The following is a 7,671-nucleotide window of genomic DNA, read 5'->3' as shown; positions in this document are numbered from 1 at the left end:
TTTCATATTTCGGTTTAGGGGGTTATTAACTTTATGGAAAACAATATTCACATTATGTGGATTATAAACATGTACATACATAGAGAACCAACACATCAAGATCTAACAGGGATGAGGGGGGATTCATAGTACAACAGGAGTCTTCTGTAACCTGCAATATGGGTTAAATATGTTTTTACATACATCCATGACTGAATGGTTTCACAAACTCCCTTTAAAGGTTTTGTAAGAAAGTTGTAACAGGCCTCATTCAACAGTCTAGAGATGAACCTAGAGACACCAAAAACATCAACGTTTAGAGCAGCTTGGAGATTATTACCGATGTAAGGGGGGAGCAAAGAGCTGATTTACCTCTACGTTCAAATGCATCTATAGTTTTTAATGAAGTGGTCGCTGCATTCATTTAGATTATTTCAACATAGTCTAGAACCAGTAAGACATAGATTGAATGATCTGTTTTGTGCTATTGAGCAAGAGGCCTGACCCATTTCTATGTAAGAAGCCACACTTTTATATTCAGCTTCTTAATTAACTAACTCATAAATATGTTTTTTAAGTCAGCTTAACGTATATACTAGTACAACATACTAGGTACATACACTTCAATCATTAGAATAATTTTTGTACTCTCGAGAAAACAACATATACATAGTTTTTACACGTATTCTATAATAATTTAAGGTCCATAAATATTTGATGCAAAATAATGAAAGCATAATGTAGTTCAGATAGAGCACGATCAGCAGGGCGGGCGATAGAGTAGAATTTCTGACCAAATAATATTATCAATGTATACAATATATTTGTTTATTAGACCTACCAACATATAACACAATATTGAGATACAAAAAAATGTATATGCAACATTTTCTCAACTGTCATCCCCGTGCTTTTTGCTTTATAGGTATGCTCTGCTAGTCCTAAATCCAGACATAATCCACACATATGTGATTGTTATAACTGTTCTACGTTGTGGGGGAACAAACTTATGTTTTCCTGGAAGGGTGAGCTTTCATGAATGGGGTCAAAATAAAATATGCTAGAAGCGATAGGAACAAGGATGTATTTACCAGAAACAAATAGTGTATATCATGGGTAACTCCCGTTATCATGGTTAATTGATAGGTGTTCCATTCTGTGGACTGATATAGACTATGTTGAAATAATCTAAATGAATGCAGCGACCACTTCATTAAAAACTATAGATGCATTTGACCGTAGACCATTTTGTTTTATAAAGGGTACATGTTCAGTACACACCTCTGCATTCTATATTATAAAGTAGGCTGTTGGTCTTTGAGGTCAGTTATGTCAATTTGCCTTTATACATCTCATTGACCTACTGTCAACTCCCTCAGTTGTAAACATCTACAATAATCATTAGTGTTTTATGTAAAAACATTGGAGGCCTGCAGTTGGAGGCCAACAATGTTTATAACATACCATTGTAGGAAAGACTATAAAATAATACATGTTTTTTTCAGACATTACATTTCTCTGCTACAGACCCTGGCGTGAGAGAAAAGACAGCTTCCCCTTTCATTAAAGCGTGAGATACATTTTTAAAACCCGTGATTTAATTCTAAATATTTAGTACATACATTTTAACACACGTTATAATTCAACATGTTTACTATTTCTTACAGATAAAGGGGCTGGTTAGCCCTGACCATTTATCCGTTTCCAATTCACCATCGCAAAGTCGCTTGCCCGATCCATTGAAGCTCCAGACGTTTTCACTCCAGGGAAAGATCCTCCTTCGGCCTTGTGAGTCCTGGGTATGCCCACAGCATTAATTAATAAGCTTGGTAGAAACTGTTTTAGCCATAAGTAAAGGCCTTTCATAAAGAGGCTGTCTTGATTGACTGTGACACATATTTAACAAGTATTGCTTGTTACCTAAGGCTCTCTATCACTGTACATATTGTGAAATGTGGTTTCCCTAAAGTTATTACACCCTAAACCTGAATCTGAAATTACCTTTAGGATCTTTTCTTTGGGGGGTTCTAATCTCCCCGGTGTACATGCACCGAACATCCATAGGCTGGAGCCATCTGGAAGCCCTGTGCATGTATATATAAAGAGAATTAAATAAGGAACTCAACAGTGTGTTAGGCTGAGAAACATTATTTAGATGGCTGTTTAATTGTTGTTGAAAGCTTGAAATGGACACAATGCCAAGGTACCTTGTTTCTAACACACACACACACACACACACACACACACACACACACATAACAATATAACAAATAATGAGCTCTGGTTCCTTCAGAAATGTCCTGTTCCTCGGGCCTAAAAGAGTCTAGCCCGGTAAAGGAGTTCGGGGAACTCAAGTGACCTTTGGCACGCAAAGTTTGTCCGTTCATTCAAGTGTAGCGTAAACCCAGTATTATACATACAATCAAAATAACAGTTATTTTACCACACAACTATAAAGCATATCAAATAGTAATACGTCCTCACTTACAGCTAACTACAGAACTCATCACGGTCTACATCACATCAAAAACAGATGAAATACCGTATACAAAAAGGTGGTTGTCAGTCCGTCAGACAATCCGCCAACAGATCTCTAGCTGGGAAAGGCCACGAAGAACAACGTAGATGATGATACATTTTACCACAGGTTATAAGCTGAAAATGGCGTCAGCGTTTTCTAACTGTTCCGTCTCTTCTTGACACTGGTACAAAGGCTGTATAGTTCTCAAGCCTTCCCACATCGTCTAGAGCCAAGGTCAGCCTGTGTAGATAAGCATTCTAGCCAGTCTGGCTATAAGTTCATTCATTTCTACCAAGGAACAGACAGTCATTATTCTTGATTATATTTACACACATTATATTCAGGACAAGGATTATAAAGAAAATTCATACATCTATACAGTAACATAATAGTATTCTGATTAGTCAGTCCTGATTGAAATGTATACATAATTAGTCATTATTGATAAAAATTCCCTTAACAGCTACCAAACACACTTTTTAAAGGCAACAAAACAAACGGAATAGAGATGCTTCGGAACTGAGGGTTGAACACATCCTCATTCACGTCTCCATCACAACCCCCTTTTTGCGCAGTTGATGCTGGCAATTTAATTGGGAATTAAAGGGGAAGCGTCCTATTGGAAGGAGAAGCACTGAGACGGTTCAGAAAAATTCAGGGCCGTCACAGCATATATATATGAGATGAGTAATACATAGACTAAGATACAGTAGAATAGGATATAATACAGCATATACATATGAGATGAGTAATGCATAGACTAAGATACAGTAGAATAGGATAGAATACAGTATATACAGTGCCTTGCGAAAGTATTCGGCCCCCTTAAACTTTGCGACCTTTTGCCACATTTCAGGCTTCAAACATAAAGATATAAAACTGTATTTTTGTTGTGAAGAATCAACAACAAGTGGGACACAATCATGAAGTGGAACGACTTTTATTGGATATTTCAAACTTTTTTAACAAATCAAAAACTGAAAAATTGGGCGTGCAAAATTATTCAGCCCCCTTAAGTTAATACTTTGTAGCGCCACCTTTTGCTGCGATTACAGCTGTATGTCGCTTGGAGTATGTCTCTATCAGTTTTGCACATCGAGAGACTGAAATTTTTTCCCATTCCTCCTTGCAAAACAGCTCGAGCTCAGTGAGGTTGGATGGAGAGCATTTGTGAACAGCAGTTTTCAGTTCTTTCCACAGATTCTCGATTGGATTCAGGTCTGGACTTTGACTTGGCCATTCTAACACCTGGATATGTTTATTTTTGAACCATTCCATTGTAGATTTTGCTTTATGTTTTGGATCATTGTCTTGTTGGAAGACAAATCTCCGTCCCAGTCTCAGGTCTTTTGCAGACTCCATCAGGTTTTCTTCCAGAATGGTCCTGTATTTGGCTCCATCCATCTTCCCATCAATTTTAACCATCTTCCCAGTCCCTGCTGAAGAAAAGCAGGCCCAAACCATGATGCGCCACCACCAGGTTTGACAGTGGGGATGGTGTGTTCAGGGTGATGAGCTGTGTTGCTTTTACGCCAAACATAACGTTTTGCATTGTTGCCAAAAAGTCCTTCTTCCACATGTTTGGTGTGTCTCCCAGGTGGCTTGTGGCAAACTTTAAACAACACTTTTTATGGATATCTTTAAGAAATGGCTTTCTTCTTGCCACTCTTCCATAAAGGCCAGATTTGTGCAATATACGACTGATTGTTGTCCTATGGACAGAGTCTCCCACCTCAGCTGTAGATCTCTGCAGTTCATCCAGAGTGATCATGGGCCTCTTGGCTGCATCTCTGATCAGTCTTCTCCTTGTATGAGCTGAAAGTTTAGAGGGACGGCCAGGTCTTGGTAGATTTTCAGTGGTCCTTCCATTTCAATATTATCGCTTGCACAGTGCTCCTTGGGATGTTTAAAGCTTGGGAAATCTTTTTGTATCCAAATCCAGCTTTAAACTTCTTCACAACAGTATCTCGGACCTGCCTGGTGTGTTCCTTGTTCTTCATGATGCTCTCTGCGCTTTTAACGGACCTCTGAGACTATCACAGTGCAGGTGCATTTATACGGAGACTTGATTACACACAGGTGGATTGTATTTATCATCATTAGTCATTTAGGTCAACATTGGATCATTCAGAGATCCTCACTGAACTTCTGGAGAGAGTTTACTGCACTGAAAGTAAAGGGGCTGAATAATTTTGCACGCCCAATTTTTCAGTTTTTGATTTGTTAAAAAAGTTTGAAATATCCAATAAATGTCGTTCCACTTCATGATTGTCTCCCACTTGTTGTTGATTCTTCACAAAAAAAATACAGTTTTATTTCTTTGTTTGATGCCTGAAATGTGGCAAAAGGTCGCAAAGTTCAAGGGGGCCGAATACTTTCGCAAGGCACTGTACATATGAGATGAGTAATACATAGACTAAGATACAGTAGAGTAGGATAGAACCTAGTCTGTTCATTATATACATCTACATGATGTATTGTTACATTGTCACACAAAAGGGAAAAAAATACATGTTTTGAGCAAAATAGTTTTTTTAGACAACTGTAAACTTGAAGGAGTGAGTGATGTCATTGTAAGGCCTTCAAGGAGTTGGCTTGATGGGAAGTCGTGATGTCATCCAATAGGCGACTGATCTTCATGTGAATATTCATTATTCTTTTTAAAATCCTTCCTGTTCTGTCAAGTTGGTTGTTGATCATTGCCAGAAAGCCATTTTCAATTCTTTCCATAGACTTTCAAGATGATTTAAGTCCAAACTGTAACTAGGCCACTCAGGAACATTCATGTCATCTTGGTAAGCTCCTCCAGTGTAGATTTGGCCTTGTGGTTTAGGTTATTGTCTTGTTAGTACAGTTTTTTGTATTCAGATCTCTGAAATGCACTCTACCTACGTAACATTTAGTTTCCTTATATTACGCTGGGAAAACAGTTTTCATGGTCACACAAATCCTAAATCATTTCAGAGTTTGCAACATCCAATGGTTCTAACCGAGTGTCACCTTAACTTTATTGACAACACCCAAATCAATACTGTCGTTAACGCAGTTCTTCAATAATTACACATAATTCTTAATTCTGTAGCTGTTAAGTTACATGTTCAACTATCATCAGCTGATCCAGGAAATCATTTTCTGAATGACAGTCACATGACAAACCTCACGACATGCAACAACCACCAAAGTGCTTCTTCATTCATTATTCTGGTAAAGACAGTTATGCTGTGCTCCATGTTTGATCCAACATCCCTAACAAATGTATGTTTATAATGTGTTTTTGTCTGCTTGATTTACAGTATCGTCTCATTAGTCTGTTTGGAAACAGAGATACTTAGCTCATAATGTGTAGAGAACTGTTCCTTGATGGATAGGCTATTGTACAACACACAGAGCTATTTTCCTTTATTCAGGACATTTAGAATGACAACACATTACAGAGTAGCCTAGTGGGATTATTCACAAAATTATCTGGTGATCAGGTTATGAAATGTCATGAAAGACATTTTAGTTTCCATGTTTCACCTGAAATCTAAAATTATATTTGTCCTAGGTCTATGTTATTGTTAGGTGAAGTTATGGGTCCTACAGTAGGTCTGTGTTGTTGTTAGGTGAAGTTATGTGTCCTACAGACCGATAGTGTGCTGTAATGTTCAGAATACATCGTGAAAAATGAAAACTTCCGCATTAAATGGAGGAGTTTCTACAACCAAGTTTCGTGTGCATCGCCCTCCTGCCACAATTTTATTATTAAACACAGAGAGGGGCTGTGTTGGAGACAAAGTCGTCTGGCACACTGCTTAGTATTTCAACAACTTTAATAACTTATTTCTAGCCAACAATCATCGACGTTACTACTAATGTGAAAGGACAATTGTAAATAATTGAACAGACTTCAGTTGTTGTATAACTTCATGGCTCTGGGCTTTTAACCTAAAACAAACAATGGATTTCTGCTGTTGTGGGCCATTAACCATCTGACTTTGTTGTTCACACAGGAGAGAGACGGGACTATCGTAGATCCTCTGGAGAGCCACAACAACATTATGATGCTGACGAGGCAAAGCAGAGTCTCTCCACATCAGAACACCTCAAGAAACACCAGCAGAGACCCACAGGAAAGAAACCTCCCTGCTGCTCTGACTGTGGGAAAGATTGCAAATCTTCATCAGAACTTAAAATACACCATCGAGTACACACTGGAGAGAAACCTTACTGCTGCTCTGACTGCGGGAAACGTTGCAAAGATTCATCAGAACTTAAAATACATCAGCGAGTACACACAGTGGAGAAGCCTCACCACTGTTCAGATTGTGGGAAAAGCTTTTCAACATCACAGACTCTGAAGCTGCACCAGAGAACACACACAGGAGAGAACCCTCATACCTGTGATCAATGTGGGAAGTGTTTTACTCAGTCAAGCAGCCTGAAATCACACCAGAAAATACACACTGGAGAGAAACCTTATAGTTGTGCTCAATGTGGGAATTGTTTTGTTACATTTAGCAACCTGATATCACACCAAAGAACACACACAGGAGAGAAATCTTATAGCTGTGATCAATGTAGGAAGAGTTTTGGTACATCTCAAAATTTGATGATACACCAGAGAACACACACGGGAGAGAAGCCTTATAGCTGTGATCAATGTGGGAAGAGTTTTACTACATCTAGCCATCTGACTGTTCACCAGAGAAGACACACAGGAGAGAACCCGTATAGCTGTGATCAATGTGGGAAGAGTTTTGTTTCATCTGGCCCTCTCCCTAAACACCAGAGAACACACACAGGAAATAAACCGTATAGCTGTGATGAATGTGGGAAGAGTTATACTACATCTAGCAATCTGACTTATACACCAGAGAACACACACAGGAGAGAATCCTCATAGCTGTGATCAATGTGGGAAGAGATACTCTGATAAAAGATCTCTGATCAAACATCAGAAAATGGAGTTGTTTCATGATATCAATTAAATAATGGTACAATATAGAATTGTTTAACATTGTAGAAGGTGTATTTTAATATTGTCATAATGTAGAACCCTAAAGGTTTGCCACCTATTCTATTGATTTCAACATGATATGGATATTAGCCTCAGTGGGAAAATCTTTGCCTTTGAAATGGAATAGTACTATTTATGTGATTTAACAAAAAGTGACTTACCTAAAAAGAAC

At 38.3% G+C, this 7,671-nt stretch overlaps 1 pseudogene; it reads left to right on the top strand.

The window, feature by feature from the left end:
* Positions 1 to 5,664: 5,664 nt before the first annotated feature.
* On the top strand, positions 5,665 to 7,371 carry LOC109875499 (gastrula zinc finger protein XlCGF17.1-like; annotated as a pseudogene).
* The last annotated feature ends 300 nt before the right edge of the window (positions 7,372 to 7,671 follow it).

The sequence above is a fragment of the Oncorhynchus kisutch genome, linkage group LG20 (assembly GCF_002021735.2).
Source record: "Oncorhynchus kisutch isolate 150728-3 linkage group LG20, Okis_V2, whole genome shotgun sequence".
Lineage (NCBI taxonomy): Eukaryota > Metazoa > Chordata > Actinopteri > Salmoniformes > Salmonidae > Oncorhynchus > Oncorhynchus kisutch.
The sequence above is the reverse complement of the archived record's forward strand: the minus strand, read 5'-3'. Positions and strand labels throughout refer to the sequence as shown.